Source organism: Acinonyx jubatus, chromosome B4, assembly GCF_027475565.1.
Source record: "Acinonyx jubatus isolate Ajub_Pintada_27869175 chromosome B4, VMU_Ajub_asm_v1.0, whole genome shotgun sequence".
Classification (NCBI taxonomy): Eukaryota; Metazoa; Chordata; class Mammalia; order Carnivora; family Felidae; genus Acinonyx; species Acinonyx jubatus.
Genome location: NC_069387.1, coordinates 87,654 through 106,770, shown reverse-complemented (window position 1 = coordinate 106,770; position 19,117 = coordinate 87,654). Strand labels below are relative to the sequence as shown.

Here is a 19,117-nt window from a genome sequence, read left to right as displayed (position 1 = left end):
AGTTATTCTTTATTCAGAAAGTCCTTCTGCTTCAAGTAAATATAAAACATATGACCTGAAGCGGTTACAGACAAGGTGACAGATGTGAGAAAAGAGAAAATGATTCACTGATTACCAACAGTTACAACAAGAACTCACACCGTGTACTTCAGTTACCCAGACTCTTCATCAAAGATACAGAAGTCAGGACAGGTGGGTGCCAGGCACGGGGGGAGGCAGGTAGGGAGTCAGTGTTTGTATGACTGGATATTAAGTTTTACAAAACGAAAAGAACTCTGGAGATGGACAGTGGTGATGGCTGCACAACAGTGTGAATTTAATATCACCAGACTATACACTTTAAAATTAAGATGATAAATTTTGTTATGTATACTTTACCAGTAAAAAAAAAAAAAAAAAGAGTAAAAGCAAAAAAAAAGTAATGATGAAAAGACCCTTAACACTGCTTCAAGTAAATGAACCACAAGGACTACAACAAACAAATGCTTATTTTCCAACTTTCTGAAATGACTAAAGTTGAAAACACAGATTCCGAGGTGCACACCACCACAAATCGGTAAACAAGACACACGTGAGCACGATGTGCTGTAATTTCAGAGCTTCTCTCCTGTACACATGAGTTTAAATTATTAGCCTGAATTTTACTCAACTGAACTGAATTAGTCTAATAGTGATCCATGCACCCATAGGCCTATGAGGTAGATACAATTACTATCATTCCTGTATTCCAGATGGGGAAACTGAGACCAGGAATGGTAAATGTAGTTAATTTGCCTGCTGTTACTTTGACAGAGGAGATTCAGACCCAAGTCATCTGGCTCAGGGATCATTTTGCTATGCCACCTCTCTGATCTAAATGACAAAAAAAAAAAAAAAAAAAAAATCTAATCACCCTATTAAAAAAAGTTCAGTGTTAAGTCCAAGTTAAGGTTTTCAAATAGTGAAAAGTGTTTAGCTATCATAAGGCAAAGTCTGACCATTAACTCCATTTTTTTTTTCCAGATACACCCTCTTTACCTAAATGACATTTACTATGTAGAATTTAATGGATGGATAGTAAAGGAAGGTAAAGGAAATAGGACGCCAAAGGTTTAGGTCTTTAAGCAATATGAAGGCAGCATCTGATACCTCTATTACAAAAGCCGGAATTCTTCATTAACTTAATGTCTCAAGGTATGCCAAAGTGCATGGGTGTCTCTATTACAGTGCACGTGAGAGAATTACCTGAACAACCCCTAAGGAAAAAGGGGTAGAGTTAGGAAAGAGTTTACATAAACACGTGTCAATTCAAGGAAATCGGAAAAAAGACACCCCACTCCAAGTACCAACATAACCAGGTCCCAGGAATATTCAGCATGAGCTCAGAAGCGAAAATTAACATTTTAAGCGACCGTTCTCTGTAAACCATTTACAGGTGTATTTAAACACGTTGCAACAGGTAACTGCAGAAATAAATTGCCCACTTTACGGAATGTGAAAGGGAGATTCAGTTTTCTCATGAACATCTATGGGGAGAAAGTACCATGTAAAAGACAGAAATCCTCTGTTAACCACAGGTAGAGTTAAGAAAAAAAAAAAATTGATTCTCTCATAATCACATCCCACATCTCCTACTCTTTGAATCTCTAGCCTAACCATCCTATAAAGGATCCACCAAAAATGACCATAACCAGCGCCAATTCGCCAAAGACGTGGAAAATAACATGCCTGTACAAAATTCATATTCTATCTTCTTACTGTACAAATTAGAATTCAGAAAAACCACAAAGGTGACAGTGCTTACCAGAAAGCAAACTTTTAAAGTACAACCAAGACTGTCTCCTCGATAACTTCCAACCTTTAGAGTCAATGACCCCAAAACCCGAAAAGGTTATGCATCCCACATTTAGTAAGCTACAACTACTTCATTTCTCACTTTAAAACCAAACAAGCCTTTTACTTTCTGCTTTTCAACAGACTAAATTCTTTTTAGGCAGGCTTACTGTAGGATGCAAAACACCGGATGAAGCGGACCTAAGGGCCCAGGACCTAAACCTCGGGGCACCCGTGGGTCCCTCCAACCTGCAGGCACCTGCCCTGAGCGCCCAGCCAGACCTGGGCCCAGGCCCCACGAACACCGCACCGCGGGTCGCACGGGGGTGGGGGTGGGGGGCGCGAGGGGCCGTCCACGTGGAAGCCGGGGTCCCGGGCGGGCCTGCAATCGGCGGCCCCGCTCCGGACGCCGCGCCGAGGCCCGGGAGGACCTGTTGAGGAGACGGAGGCCTGGCGGCCGCCGAGGCTACCCCACAGAACGCGGACCCGGCCCCGCCTGGGTCCTCGGGGCCCGCCCTGCCCCGGCCGCGGCCGCCGCCCTCCAACAACAAGCCGCGACGGCCAGCGCGCCGCCGCCCTCCCCCACTCACAGGGCCGCGCATCCGCGGACCCCGGCCCGAGGGCCCCAGGCCTGGCCGCGCGGGAAGGGCCGGCCCGGCGGGCGGCGCTCACGCGACTCCCCGGCTTCCGGCCCGAGCAGGCCCTGCACGGTCCTCCTCCTGCGGCCCGCCCCCCCTCCCGGACCTGCCGAGGGCGAGGGGGCGCGGGCGGGATCCCCGCAGGCCCCGCCACCCCCGCCCGCCTGCACAAAGCCCGGCGGGCCACTCGGGGCGGTTCTCGGAGGGCGGGCGGCGAGCGCACCGCGCCGGCGGCCCGAGAGGCTGCAGCCGGGGCCGGGCTCCACAAAGCGACGGCGCCACCGCTCGGACGCCCCCGCCCGCGCCCCGCGCCCCGCGCCGCCGCGGCCGAGTCTCCCACCATTATGCTCCGGTCCTCGCCGCCGCCGCCGCCGCCGCGCCCGGCCCTCCCCCTCCGCGCCCGGCCCCGCCGCCGCCGCGCCGCCTCCTTCCCGCCGCCGCCGCCGCCGCCGCCTCCCGGGCCCAGGCCTGCGGGGCGCGGGGGGGGGGGGGGGAGGCTCCCCGCCTCCCGGCCTCCGCGCCGCCTCCGCGCCGCCTCCCCGCCCCGCCGCCGCCTTCCTGCCGGGCCTGCCCGCCGGCTTCGCGGGCCCGGCCTCCGCCTCCCCGGGCCCCCGGCTCCCCGCCGCCCTCCCCGACTCCGCGCTTCAGGGGCGCCATGTTGACAAGCCACCGCCGCGGACACCCGCGCGTTCCCGGCCGGGAAGGCGCGGCGGCCGGACCGGGGACTCGGGGGGCCCGCCGCCGCCCGCACTTACGGGGTCTCGGCGCCGCGCGGCAGGCCTGGGGGCGGGAAGTTGGGGCGCCGCCGCCGGGGAAAGTTTGCGTCCTGCGAGGCCGCGGCGCAGCTCACATGGCGGTGGGTGCGCGGGGCGGCCGCTCGCCCGGCCCGGCCTCCTCCACCTCCGCCCGCCCGCCCCCGGACTTTATTGTGTGGCCGGGCCGGGCGGGCCGCAGGGTGCGGGCCGCGCGGGGGAGCGGGCCGCGGGGTGCGGGCCGCGGGCTCCCTCCCGGCCGGGCCGGCGCCGCGCACGCCCACACCCACCTTCCCTCTGTCCTGTCCTCGGTGCCTGTCTCCGAATTTGCTTCAGCATATTCTTACATATCCACACATGCACTCGAGAGCAGCACACACGTGAAGGCTACGTACGTGCGGGCACGCGGGAGCCGGCGGCCCAGCGCACAAAGCGCCCGGCGCTCGCAGCATCGTCAGGCTCCGACCTGCGGGGCTGGGGGCGAGGCGGCCGCGTCTGCTCCGGTGGGCCGCGCGCCCGCAGGGCCGCCGGCTCCCGCAGGTCGGCAGATCCCGTGAACGTGGGGGCGAGGTCTTTCCAGCTCGGCCGTCAGAAACAATTGCAGGGAGGTGCTAGATTCCTCGTTCCAGGCGCGCACAGCCAGGACTGCGAGAGGAACAGGACCACCCGTTATCCACCTGGCTACACCCGTACAGGTGTAAGGAGAAGTATCTGTTTCAGTTTGTAATCCTACATCTAACCAGAGGAGATCCCAGTGAATGCTTTACTGAGACTCAGAGATAAACAGACTTTTACAGATTTCACATATTTTCCATAATGACCTTTCTCCGGTAGGACTTTGGAAGGAAGACCGACCTATCAGCCAAAATTTCTTACTCTGGTTCTCCTTGGACATATGTACTGAAAATCACTAGGAAGAGACCGTTCAAGAAATTTAAGGATTCTAATCCAATTTATCAATCTTCTTTCATACCTGGTCGCTAAGCCTAAGAATTTGGAAATGGGTAGTACTTGAATAGGTGTTCTATGATGCACACCACTCAAGGAAACCGTCTTTCCACACTCAACCCTGGATCTGATGCGTCTCACAGAGTTTTTGGTTAGATCAAGAGATGTCACAAGATAATTTTAAATCATTTTTACAGATTAATATATGTCTTTACGATTCAGGAGAGGAATTAAATGGTGTCAGAAAAAAATCAAGTCATACCTGATATGTAAACACTGGCCCAGAAATTCTAACAATGAACAGCTTTAAATCATCTTTTTTTTTTTTTTAAGTCATCTATAAAATAGAGGACTGCATGGTTCTGTGTATTTCCCGGAGGCTGCTCAAGTAAGACAAGTTCATGTATGTGTAAAAAAGGAAGCTTACCTTTTAGGAAAGAAGTGACTATGATTCCACATTTTCCTCCAGTTAAATTGTTTAGGCATCTTTTCAGTGTTCATACTCAGATCTTATCTCTCATTCTATCTAATCTAAGTTAGTTTATCCTCAAATTCCCAAATAGTTTATCCCCAAACTCCAAATTTGGACAATTCCCCAAATTGCCTAGAATTTAGCCCTTGGTTCCATTTTCCCTTCAGAACAGTTTCATTTACCTCATTTTTCTCTCAGCTGAGTGAATATGGAGGAGGGGATATGGTCTGAGCCAATGGTTTGGTGTCAATAATTTAAGTTTGGGGCGGGGGAGGGAGTTGAGGAAGACCCAGAATACCAAAATAGTTATTCCATACAACTCAGATTATACCGTGAGTTTACCATCTGACTGCAAAGAGAGGGCAAAGGTGTCAGAGGGGAAAAAGAAGAGCAGCCAGCCATAAGGAGTGGTTTGCATCAACTAGGACATGTTTCAGAGATTTAGCACCTCCCAAGGAAGGACCCACAACAGGCCTAATCCTTCCCAAATCCTACCACCAGTTTCTACCCTTAACTAATACTTGACCTGATCAGCGTATTGCTTTGTCCAGCTTCTGCTTTAAGAAATATTATTTGAATAGAAAAGGCATACATTATCTGACAACTTAATGTGGAAATTTTGTCTCTTTAAAAAATAAATCAAATTATATCCTTACCTTGCACTAAACAAACCCAAATGACTTGAATGTCATTGTAAAAACTAAAAATCATTTCTCAATAGGTTCAAGAAACTATAGGTGGATATTTGTAATATTGAAGGTGAATAAGAATATCTGAGACCTAAAGCAGTGATTTTTATCACAAAAAATGAGTAGTAAATTTGGCTGTATAAAAATTTATGAACCCTGTAAGTCCAAACCAAATACAGACCTACTTAATACGCCCATGGGAGCTACAACTTTTATACCTCTAAAGAGTTTCTCTAATATCCTCCTTCCTGCTTTGTTCACCTACGAGGACCAATTCCAATTTCTTGGGACTGGTAGGGTTGGGGCTACTTCACAGCTATAGCCTTGGGGTCTCCTGTTGAGTTCTTGCCTCAGAGTGTTCCCGGTTTGCTAGCATGTAGCAATAATGAGTCCAGGGAGGTGCTACTGAAATGCATTGCGTTTATTTATTTTGCCTTTTTCAACATAATAGTTTTGCATTAAAGATTGTTTTCCATTAAAGATTGACTTATATAAATATTGAGTACTGTATATACGCTTTCAGAACATAGTCTTAAGTATATAATGCAGAATAACTAACCGTATGAAAAAGCTTCAGGAATGCAAATGAACAGCACAAAATAGAGAAACTGATAAGTAGAAGTATTACATTGTGTTACCCTAAGTAATGTAAACAAGTGAAATAGACAGGTCTCAATGAGACTTGGTGTTTTTCATGAATGGGGACTCCAGAATACATAGCATATATTTTGATTTAAAGTAATAGTAACTACATTTTCAACTTACAAGAATTTTTTTTCAATAACAGATTACCCTTGTAAGTGGAAAGACTGTGCAAGTAAAATTTAAAAAGCAAACAAACTGGGACTATATATATATGCAAGAAATGAGAACTAGGGTAATAGTTCTTAGATATAAAAAGCTACTTCACATCAGTAAGATATACACCAACGTATAGGCACCTGGGTAGTTCAGTTGGTTGAGCATCAGACTTCAGCTCAGGTTATGAGCCCCGAGTAGGGCTCTGTGCTGACAACTCAGAGCCTGTGGAGCCTGTTTCGGATTCTGTGTCTCCCTCTCTCTCTGCCCCTTCCCCACTCGTGCTCAGTCTGTCTCTCTCTGTTTCTCTCTCTCTCTCTCTCTCTCTCTCTCTCTCTCAAAAATAAATACATATTGAAAAAATTAAATATATATGTATATATGTGCACCAACATTATCCTCCTCAAAGAAGGGACAAAAGCCACTGGTGATTTTTAAAAGAAGAACTATAAACTATTAGCAAATATTGACCAATATTCAAATTAACACTAAAACGACAAAACAACACAACACTGCTTTTTTTCAAATGGCAGAATTCTTCAGTGGTCATATTATTGAGGGTGAGAGACATGGAGACTCATTCATCACTGAACTGACTTGTTATGAACTCTCTTAAGATTGCAAGAGCCTGAAAAATATTCCTGCCGTTGACCCCAGATATCCACATTTAGAAACCTATCATAAAGACTCTATTTGCGAGATAGGCAAAAATGTATGAACACATTGTTCATGTCTGTCCCTACTTAAAACCAACGATTTTCTGCTGCATTTTGAATAAAATCAAATCCTGTTCTTGGGCTTGCAAGGCCCAGCAATTTCTGGCACCTACTTAGCTCCTAAATTTAAATTCATTGTGCATTTCATTCCTGTCTTGTTGACCTTTGTCCCATCTCAGAATGGTACAGAGTTTGTACCTCCAGAAGGAGGGTCTTCTGGATCATCTTTCTCCCATCTTCCTGGGGATAATCCTACTCATCAGGTATCTATCTGCTGGACTGTCACTTTTTCCAAAAGGACCTTCCAGAGCCCCCAATTTAAATTGGCCTATTTTTCTATCTTAATGATATATTTACCTCAGTGTAAATATAGTGTTATTAGATTTAGTGTTTCCAGTCTGATGAGAGGATTGTTCTCTATAGAATACCCTGGCCCCCAACAAGTGTGGTTAAATGGAAAAATGCCACAGATAAGATTGGTGATTTCATTGCACTTGATAGAACACTGTCAGGATATTACTGTTTTGCTTTTAAATAACATACTAGTGGTTCTGTTGATCAAGTATCATAGTCCTTCTTAACACATCTTAATTAAAACTACATGTTAATCAGATCATGTTGTACTTAGGTTGCTCGAGGGCTGTGAAGTAAAGAATCTGGTAAATGCAGGTCTCCCAAACTTTGAGAGGTCTATGTAATGTTCTCCCTGTCCATGGATGCCTGTGTGTGTTTGTGTGTGTATAACAGAACAAGTATGTATACCTGGGCTGATATTCTTGGAGCACATTAATATGTTTTTCACCTTTGCATTTCCACGCACAAGGTCGTTTGTTAGCCCACAGTACCTGCATACCTTGGAGGCCATTAGGATTGCCACAGCGCGAATGGACATAGAAGAAAAGTTAACACTAAGCTGCTGATTACTCCAAATAGGAAATTTTAATCTGCTGCAAGACAATAGGGCTGCAAGCATGGCTTTATTGAGAGAGAACATGATTCTCCAAGTTGTTTTTTCTCACTTTCAACATATTTAAGAACAGGTCTGGGGGAGCCTGGGTGGCTCAGCTGGTTAAGAGTCAGACTTCAGCTCAGCTCATGACTTCCTGCTCGTGAGTTCGAGGCCCATGTAGGACTCTGTGCTGACAGCTCAGAGCCTGGAGGCTGCTTCTGATTCTGTGTCTCCCTCCTTCTCTCTGACCCTCCCCAACTCACACTCTGTCTCTCTCCCCTTCAAAATTAAATAAACATTAAAAAACAAAAAAAGAACAGGTCTGGCATAGTGGACCACTGAATCTCACCACCTAGGGTAGGGGCTGGGAGAGAAACCAAGGGAGAGAGGAGTCAGGTTGTGGGTGGTGGGGTATGAAATGGCCTGGGGGGAGGCACTTTTTCCAAATACTTGGAACTCAGAAATATTTAATGAACTAATGAATGAGGTTCATCACAATGTTTTTTGTATTATCAGTAAAGTCAAATGGAAGGATTTAAAACATCTAGCATTAGAAACTGTTAATTGGAGGGGCACCTGGGTGGCCCAGTCGGTTGAGTGTCTGACTTCAGCTCAGGTCATGATCTCACGGTTTGTGAGTTGGAGCCCCTTGTCGGGGCTTCTTAACACATCTCTGTGCTGTCAGCTCAGAGCCTGGAGCCTGCTTCAGATTCTGTGTCTCCCTCTCTCTCTGCCCCTTCCCTGCTTGTTCTCTGTCTGTCTGTCTCTCTCTCAAAAATAAACATTTAAAAAAAAAAAAAGAAAAGAAACTGTTACTTGAAAAAATATATAAAACCACTTAAACAGGGGTGTCTGGGTGGCCCAGTCTGACTCTTGATCTCAGCTCAGGTCTTAATCTCAAGGTAATGAGTTCAAGCCCTGAGTTGGGCTCTGTGCTGGGCATGAAGCCTACTTAAAAAAAATGTATACATATGATTTCCATTTTGTTAAATACTAGAAGTAAATACTGTGGAAGAAAATGTTAATGCATATTGCTTTGGGTTGCGGGTATCTTATTTTTAAAGAATCTTTGCTTATAATCAGGAAAAAAAATTGTAATAATACTAGCCTGAGAGACTGGTTGTTCCCCATTTATGGAATGACACAGTGTAGATATCCCTCACTTAAAAGAATATCTACTTCTGGGGCGCCTGGGTGGCTCAGTTGTTTAAGCGACCAACTTCAGCTCAGGTCATGATCTCATGGTTTGTGAGTTCAAGCCCCACCTTGGGTTCTGTGCTGACAGCTTGGAGCCTGCTTCAGATTCTGTGTCTCCCTCTCTATCTGCCCCCCACCCCCAGCTTGTGCACTCTCTCTCTCTCTCTCTCAAAAATAAGCATTAAAAAAATTTTTTTTAAAAAGAATATCTACTTTTCAGAAAAGTAACTATAAAATTAAGTTGTATAGATTCTTATTTTCCACTGATTCTTTAATGTATAGAGATCTGGGGCTGCAATCTATACAGAGCTCACATCCCAAAATTTACATGAAAAGGCAAAACATAGAACTATTAGGTAATTGAAGTTAATGAAACTGACTATAAAATAGATGAGGTGGTTGTCACAGGAGAAGGTCATCACGAGAAAAGGCTGACAAATGTACTACTTACCAATTACTAACTCATCCAAAGTGAGTTTAAGTAATTACTGCTTTAATGACTACATTGTCACGATAGCCAGGCAATGAAATCTTATCCAGGCATTATTTGTAGAAAACAGATCAAGAGCAGAGGAGGAACATCTCGCAGGCAGAAACAGCACGTATGATATCTCTGAGAAACCCATTTCAAAATTCACCAATCCAGAAAGAATCAAGAAGTAAAGATTTGTGTGTGTTTAATACCACCAAACATATATGTTTGCAATGTAAGATATTAGCATGGCAATTTGTTACTGGTAATAAAGTGTGGCATATGAGTGAAATTGAAAGTTATACCTGTAATAATATCCTTTTTTTACTCACTCACCTTAAGGACACTTCCTGATGTGGGAAAGAAAGAGATGATACTGAAACTCGCATCCATGGGAATGTGTGGTCTAGGTGAACAGCATCTCTTAAGTGTACTACAGCTCCCCATCCCCAAGAGGATAAGAACCATTTTTTAATAAAGGGGAGATACTAACGTGAGTGTCCATGTGCTGGCCATTATAGAGGGCAGAGCGATAATGTCTCTCAGGGGCCAATAAAATGTTTTCTAAGACTGTACCTTCATTTTACTAATTTGGTTTGAGTTTATTCTGTACCTTTCTGGCTTCCCATTGGATTTTGCCATAGTCTTTTATATTAGATATTGATGTTTTAGATAGAAATACAGTTTCTCCTTATCTTCCCTAAATTAGCATTCTGATATTAAATTACTATATAACAAGTTTAGTTAGTGTTGCTTAGTTTCTCAGTGCCTAACTGTCTGTGGATGATTAAAAATCATGTTTTCGAAAATAAAAAGCTGCGGACCAAACCTGGTAATGGCAATTAGTATTCATTGAAGTTGTCATCCTTTGTGACTCAGACTGGAATAGGCATTGTGCATATTTTAATTTCAGAAACATTCCAGTATAAAATAAGAGATCTAGGGGCACCTGGGTGGCTCAGTTGGTTGAGCGTCCGACTCAGCTCAGGTCATGATCTCACAGTCCTTGAGTTCGAGCCCCACGTCAGGCTCTGTGCTGACAGCTCAGAGCCTGGAGCCTGCCTCGGATTCTGTGTCTCCCTCTCTCTCTGCCCATAACCCACTCACATTCTGTCTCTGTCTCTCTCAAAAATAAATAAAACATTAAAAAAATAAATAAAAAATAAATTTAAAAAAAATAAAATAAGAGATCTATTTCCCTGGAAAGCCCGAGTCCCCTACTGCCTGTGTGGTACGTTGGACCTGTTCCTCTGGGCTGCTGGGTTTCAGGGTCTGACCAAGGCATTTCTTCAGGGTCCTTTGTGTGTCTCCTGCTTCCGTCTGTGAATATGCAGTGCTACTAGATGTAGGCCGTCCTGGGGGCCCCTGGGTGGCTAAGTCAGTTGAGCTGTTGAGCGTCAGACTTCTGCTCAGGTTATGATCTCACGGTCTGTGAGTTCAAGCCCCGGGTTGGGCTCTGTGCTGACAACTCAGAGCTTGGAGCCTGCTTCAGATTCTCTGTCTCCCCTTTCTTTGCTCCTCCCCTGCTCTCTTTCTCTCTCTCTCTAAAAAATAAATAAACATTAAAAAAAAATAAGTAGGTCCTAGAGGCGCCTGGGTGGCTCAGTTGGTTGGGTGTCCGACTTCGGCTCAGGTCATGATCTTGAGGTCTGTGAGTTTGAGCCCCGCATTGGGCTCTGTGCTGACAGCTCAGAGCCTGGAGCATGTTTCAGATTCTGTGTCTCCCTCTCTCTCTGACCCTCCACCGTTCATGCTCTCTCTCTGTCTCAAAAATAAATAAATGTTAAAAAAAATTAAAAAAAAAATAAGTAGGTCCTCCCACACCCTGGTTAATTTGCCTCAGGGCATTTAAAGGAAAGCAGGAGCCCATGTCTTTTCACTGGAAGCTCATCATACAAGATGGAAAGGCTGTTTGTGTGTGCATGTGTCTTTTTTCCTCCAAAATTCCCTCCTAGCCTTTTTCCTATCTCTCTTCTCTAACATGACACAGCGAAAGTGCGTGGGCTTTGGCATTGGAGTGCCTGATTCAAATTCCAACTAACCTTGAGAACTTTTGAGGAAGGACCTCAGTGCCACTACCTGTCAGGAGCATGGATTTTTGGCATCAGATTGCTTGGATCAGAACCCTAACTCCTGCATTCTATAGCTGTTGATCTTGGACAAGTCTCATTATTGTCATCTGTGAAATGGGAATATTATTCTATTTCATTGCATCATTGTGAGGGTTCAATAAGAAAGCAAATGCACTGTTCCCTACTGATGCCCAACCAGAGTAACTGCTTGATAATTAATAGCTACTGTTGGTATTGTCATCCATAAAATGGGGGCAGTAATATCTACTTTACCAAGTAAACTCAGACATTAAGTGCTCCCCTGTCACCATGACACAGGGCACACAGGAGAACAGAAGCCAGGAACCTGAGGACAAGGATGTGCAGATGAGAGAGTCACAGCAGCATCTCCCCTCCCCACCCCCAACTCATTGAGCCCTACTGACCCTCCAACAGCTAAGCCCTCAGACAGGTCCCAGGGACCATCTCGGCTTCTGATGTCCTAGTTGCCACAACCTGGAACAGAAGAATTTTAAATTTCAGCCTGTACCGAGCCCAGCAGGCACTTTCCCAAACATTGCCTTTGACTGGTTATATAACTTTTGGCAAGCAGCAGTTTCTCCTTTGCAAATGGAGGTTTACTAACTTTGCTTGAAGCTTCCCACAAGAGCTAAAATTTTACGTGGAAGTCCAGTTCTACCCCCTCACCTGTTCCTGGAAAGCCTGTTGTTCCTGCCTGCTCCCAACTCACCTGTTCTAAGAGACTTCGTGAATGCCCTTTTATCAGGTAATCCTTCTGGTTCATGCACCTTTCTCTCTACTCCTGCTTTATCTTCTCTCTTTTCCTCGCACTTCTGGTGGTTGGCTTGTTTGGATTTAAATCATTCCTGGCCTCTGCACAGGCACCAGCAGACCCGTTGGCTCCAGATGGAGGCCTTTCTCCTTCCTCTTCATTAAACATTTAATACACCAGGAAATGCACATTTACATGTCTATGTATATCCCCCAGCCTCTCCTCAGGGAGACGTTTTCAATATCTTGTCACTTTTCAGGGAGAACAAAAGTTAGTTACATGCTACACCATCATCTTACGAAGGATTTCATGTAGTGGGTTTACATTAAAATAGGAAACACCTGCACTTACCCATTATTACTAAGGTTTACTCTCTTGGCAATGGTGGGTGAGCACAGCTGATCACATGGAACTCTGAACAGAAGGCCTTCCTTGGTGCTACATTCTACAGAAACCATTTTCTGTCATTACCACCATTTGTGGTGACAAATGAGAACCTGTGGGAAATACTCTCAGCTTCTTGACAACCCAAGACTATGATATATTGTACCTAAGATTTTCTCTTCACTTTCTTCCTTCAGCTTCATGATGGTTGTGTTTCAATAGTGATGCTCCTTCCCACACAAATTCATATTTAAGAAAACATCAGAGTAGCTCCTGCCAGTTACCTTGGAATTTTACTTCATTTTGAAGGATCTTCCATTTTAGGTAGAGTATTTGGATAATTCACATAAAAAATTACAAGTGGTGTTACCTTGACGCACGTTTCAGTGTGGTAATATCAAAAGACTTGAGAGGAATTTTTAAAACCCTCAGGGGACAGGAACATTAGAGGTAATAATTCTAAATAAATAGCTCATGAAAAGATTGTCTTCTAGAAGTCATGAAATATGAAATGCCCTTCTGGGTTGTAATCTTCCCTCTAATATGGGAAGGAGACTGTGTCTTGCTGAATTGTCCAGTGATAAACCCTTAAAGAGCTGAAGAAAATGTTTAAAACATTTTAGATCTCACAGGGGATATGCGTAGTAAGTAAAAACCTAGGGGAAATGAAAAAGAACTGTAGTGGTAAATTACTTTCTTAAAAATTATTATAGACCGAAAGTATTTCTTGAATAACTTGGTCACTGTGCACCTACAGTTTGACGGTCACTTTTGCTCAGGCACAGTATTTAGATTGAGCCAGAGCAAATCTGCACGGAGCATGATTTCCTTGTTTTTTTTTTTCTCTTTTTATTTGATTGCACGAAGAATTTCAAACACAGGAAGCTCTGCTCCCTCGACAGCCGCATGTGAGAAGCCATGCGTTTCTTCCTGTTTCTGCCTGAGTCCATCTACCAGGCCCTTCTCTCTGCTTTGCTGTACCCCCGGGGCTGCCGCCAACCCTCACACACAGCCACGCAGGGCCAGGTTGTCTTTGTGTCCCATTCTCTTTTCTTCCCCCTATTTCGAAAACTCCTCCAGAATATGGGCAAAGAAGGTAAATGAAATAGTGAAACTCAGCAAACTCTGGGGGTTCTTTTTAGTGACTATTTTTTTTTAAAGGACAGTTGCCGAAAGAAAGGGTAATTGAATCTATAGATTGCAATGAGATTTGGGGATAATTATAGAATTTCTCATATATCTACCAATGTACTGAATACTAATTATAAAACTGTTTCAGTGTGTACCTCCATTCTAGGTAAGTCTGTAACTGAAATCAATGCTTGCTGTTTGTTTTAAATGCATCTGTACTTATTTCTGTTTAATATTTAACCAAGAGTTTCTATTCGAGGTGCTTAGTTGTTATATGTTAGACACATTTTGGAATCCTTTGTGTAGACAGCCTATTATTACATCAGAAGACACACACACACACACACACATGCATGCATACACGCACAATAACAACATAGCTAAATAAATTGTGATTTATTCCAGATAGGATTTATGTAACCATTGAAGAAATTATTGCTGAAGGTTTTTTATGTTAAGTGAAAAAGTAGGTATACATTAGGGAAAATGATCACACATATAAAAATAAATATACATATTAATTAAAAAACAGATAAATTACAAAATATGTTAATTCCTGAAAAATAAAATTATATGTGATTTACTTTTCCTTTTTATATTTTAACTTTTTTGATCCTTTATTCAATTAAAAAAAAGGTTGTACTGAAAATGAAATTTTTTGACAGCTCAGAGCCTGGTGCCTGCTTCAGATTCTGTGTCTCGCTCTCTGCCCCTAACCCACTTGCATTCTGTCTCTGTCTCTCTCAAAAATAAATAAACATTAAAAAATAAAAAAAATAAAATTATATGTGATTTACTTTTCCTTTTTGTATTTTAACTTTTTTGATCCTGTATTCAATTAAAAAAAAGGTTGTACTGAAAATGAAATTTTTGATGTTAAAAGATATGCTGTATTATTGTAAATGGTATTTAACAGTAATGAGACTACCCTCAAAAGCAGCATACAATGCAGTTGACAGAACATTTCTTTCCAATTAAAATTTCTATGAATACATTTATTCTGTCAAATATGAACAACTCTACCATTCATAGTAATATTGAATTGAAGTCATTTTTCTCAGTCAAAGAAAATGAATATTAACACCTTCATACTGTTTAACATGACAGCATTATCTTCAGATTCCCTGAGTGGGATTTTTGAAAAATAGAAGTAAAAACGAAGCCAGATATCATAAGTGTGCCCTTTAGGAAAATGGTAATCCAATAGAATAAGCTGGAGTTCAATTAGAAGAAAGTGCTCATAACATTTCATGTCAGTTTTCCCTCAAAGTCAACTTCTAGAAGTCACTTCAATATTTTACATAGAAAATTATAGTGATGTTTAGCTCCTACATCTCATGACAGTAAGAAATTCTATATACGATGATGAGGAATTGCAGTTACAAAGTTTAATTTTTCTATAAATCTTCTCTTGATTATTCATTGCACCATAAGGACCTTTATTCCTAAAACTAGAATATTCTGAGCTCTGCGCAGTAGGGAGTGAGCTGCTCCTCCCTGTGCTAGCTCCTCTAATTCTTAACAATTGGTAACTTCATCACTCACACTTTACTCGGAGGGAAATTGAGATTTAGAAAGATAAAACGTCTTGCCTAGACTCAGGTGGCAAGTGACCCAACTCAAACCTTAGTTCAGGGTTATCTATTGATAAGAATCTGGAGTCTGGACTATTCCTGATATCATTTCAAATGTATTCCTCAGTATTTACCTGTAATGTCACACACACACATATACACCACCCTGCTTCGAGCTAAAATTTCTATTCTCTCCATCAGAACAAAAGATTAAAATTTTTAAATAAAAGATGAACATTCATTAAACAGGGCTTTTTGACATGAGAAAAACTCTAAAACAAACAAGGAGAAAGAAATCCAAAATACTATATCCAAATGACTCAACTAAAATGAAAAAAAAAATTGTTCTCTTTGACCATTTACTCTTTAGGCTCATAAAACTAACAGTTGAGCCCATCTGGGTTATTTCATTTATTATTTCTTTTAGGAAGACTAGTATGTTCAGGTTCTACTCTGGCAAGAATGGGTTGATGATGATGGATAAAGGGAGTGAATCCCAGAGTTACGGTCAGGTGTGAGAGTTACAACTATTTTGTAGCCTGGATGACAAGTTTTTAACATTCTAATTTGAATTGAAATATTTTTATTATTGCTACTTTTATAAGATAACATTCATCTTTGTGTGCAATTCTGTGACATATTCCATTTTTAGGATATAGAACTTGCTTCAGATTTGAGTCTCGATAGTTTGCCAATTGCTTTTGCAATGTTATCTATACTATAAAGATTTGTTCAATTTGAAATAAAACTAATAAAGGATGCTATTTTTTAAACAAAAGGAAAGTTAAAAACAACTTACTATACATGCATCACACATAGGCAACCTAAGGAAATTCACTAAAATCATGTTTTCTTTATCTCTATTAAATTTACTAAATGTATTCTTAAAAGTTGATGTAAGTATGCTGTTCTTAATCTCATAGAAAAATAGGAAGAGTGCTTTCCCTTGATATTTAGATTTTACAAAATATTTTGGAACAATAGATTTTATTTTCCTCGCTCCCTCTCCTTCCCTCTCTTTAGTTCCTTCTTTTGCTTCATGTGAATCTATTCCTTCTTTCTGGAGTGAAGGAGGAAAACTAGTTCCATGTGGTGTCACAGAAAGAAATAAGGAAATGTTCTGGTCATAGGACATGCTCTCCTTTGCTAACAGTTGTTGAGAGGTCAAATAAAACAAGTGCAGCTGGGAAATTTGCAGCTTATTGTCAACCTTCATACAAACGTTTTCACAATGGAAGCCAGTCTGGTGTGGGTTGGAGTCATTATTGATTATTTTCCTTATTTCACAAAAGAAATTTGAAGGAAAACGTTTCGTATGTTTGAGGATCATCTGTTGTCAACGGGATACATGATTAAAGAGAGATGTTTGGTAAAAGGGACTCAGGACTCTGTGCCTGAGTCATTCCAAGTCAAGATTTTGTTGTTTTGCAGATAAACACATACTCAAAAAAAAAAAAGTAACATCCCATTTATTTTGCCATCACTTCTAATATACAATATTGCTTTATTCATGTGTCTGTTCTCGCGCATTATCTGAACAATGGAAAATACTCTCTTTCCGGCCACTAAAGTATAATTAAGATAGCAATTATATAAATAAAATACACTTAATATATATTTATATACGTAACATATATAACCTATTACATATAAACATATAAATATAGATATATAAGTAATATATTTACAGAGAATATATATTATTCTTTCACAGGGATTGTATATATAACATTTAGATACCAAAACTGATATAAAACTTGTATTTTTATATTTATAAGTCGAGTTCCCTAATGTGGAAGCTTAGAAGATTGATTTTAGATCTTTATTCTTTTTTTTTTAATTTTTTTTAATTTTTAAAAATTTATTTATCTTAAGTGGGCTCCACACCATCGTGGGGCTTGAAGTCATGACCCTGAGACCAGGAGTCACAGGCTCCACTGACCGAGCCAGCCGGGCTCCCAGGTCTTTGTTCTTCCCTCATACATGTACTCAGTCTAACATTTCCTCTTGTAGCACTGCTTTGGCTGCATCCCACAGATTTTGATAAATTGTCTTTTTATTCTCATTTAGTTAAAAATATTTAAAAATATTTCCTGAGATTTGTTCTTTGACCCATGTGTTATTTAGAGATGTGTTGTTTAATGTTTTAATGCCCAGATTGTGTCTGTCTGGGAGGAAGCTATGTGCAAGCTGGAGAAGAATGTGTATTCTACTGTTGTGGCATAAAGTCCACTGACCCTCGAACAGCATGGGGGTCACAGGCACTGACGGTCTGCACAACTGAAAATCTGCTTTTGATTCCCCATAAACTGAACCACTAATAGCCTATTGTTGACCAGAAGACTCACTGACAACATACATAGTCAATTAATACATATTTTGTGTGTTGAATACTGTGTTCTTACCATACATTCAGTTAGAGAAGAGAAAATGTTAAGAAAATCGTAAGAGAAAATACATTTTCAGGCCTGCCCTGTACCTACTGAAACAATCTGCGTGAAAGCGGACCCACACAGTGAACACCTTTGTTGTTCCACGGACTACTACTGCTGGCGGGAGATGTCTATCATATCCAGTGGATGGACACTTGTTGAGCTCAACTGTACCTGTACCCATCTGCCTGATGGACCTGTCCATTTCTGAGAGGAGGGACTTGAAGCCTCTGGCTATGAAAGTGCATATTCCCATCCCTCCTGCAGTTCTATCCGTTTTTGCTTCACTTGGTTTGATGCTCTCTTGTTAGATGCAGACACATTTAGAGACTGACTCCTTTGTCATTACATAATACCCTTCTTTATCCCTGGCAACCTCTCTCGCTCTTAAGTCTGCTCTATTGGAAGTTAATGTAGCTACTCCTGCTGTCTTTGGATCAGTGTCAGCATGGTATCTTTGTTTTCCATCCATTTACATTCAATTTATATGCATCTTTATATTTAAAATGGGTTTCTGTAGACAACATATACTTGGGTCTTGCTTTTTAATCCACTCTGACAGTCTCTGTCTTTGAATTGGTGTATTTAGACCATTGACTTTTAAAGTGATTATTAATATGGTTGGATGAATACCTACCATTTTCCTTGTTGTTTTCTATTTGTGGCCCTTGTAGTCTGTTCCCATTTTTCTCTTTCACTCTTTTTCCACCTTTTGTGGTTTTAACCGAACATTTTCTGTGCTCACATTTTCTCTCCTTTATTAGCATACCAGTGGTACTGTTTCCAGCTTTTTGTAGTGCTGGCTTACCAGTTTAAAATATACATTTATAACTAATCCCATTCTACTTTCAAATAACACTAGAGAGGTCGTGGGAGCACCTTATAATAATAAAATAGTCCTAATTTCTGTCTCCCACCCCATTGCTGGCATTCATTTCAGTTACATATAAGCATACACAAGTCTCTCTACATAATATACCTAAGCATACATGAGCAAATACATTGCTACTATTAATATTTTGAATAATCTGTTATCTATTAGATCACTTAAGAATAAGAAAAATAAAAGGTTTTATCTTACCTTCTCTTAGTCTTCTCTAATCCTTTTCCTTTCTTTATAAAAATCCAAGTTTCTAACCTATATTATTTTCTCTCTCTCCAGAGAACTTCTAACATTTCTTGCAAGGCAGGTCTATTGGCAATAAAAATGCTCAATTTTTGTTTGGGTGAGAAAGTCTTTATTTCTTCTTCACTTTTGAAAGGATAATTTCACAGGGTAGAGAATTCTAGGTTGGTGGGGTTTTTTTCT

General features: G+C 41.9%; 1 protein-coding gene across 12 annotated transcripts in view; it reads right to left on the bottom strand.

Annotated features, from left to right (window-relative positions):
- Positions 1-3,751, bottom strand: part of ZMYND11 (zinc finger MYND-type containing 11) — a 133,592-nt gene extending 129,841 nt beyond the window's left edge. For 5 of the 12 annotated variants that reach the window (XM_053225180.1, XM_053225181.1, XM_053225182.1 and 2 more), the window contains exon 1: positions 2,791-2,945. The gene's annotated coding sequence lies outside the window, so the exon portion shown is untranslated. Of the gene's footprint in view, positions 1-2,402; positions 2,425-2,790; positions 2,947-3,205; positions 3,343-3,492 lie in introns of those variants that run through there. The other 7 variants (XM_053225176.1, XM_053225184.1, XM_053225178.1 and 4 more) reach the window with 6 other exon arrangements.
- Positions 3,752-19,117: the final 15,366 nt, after the last annotated feature.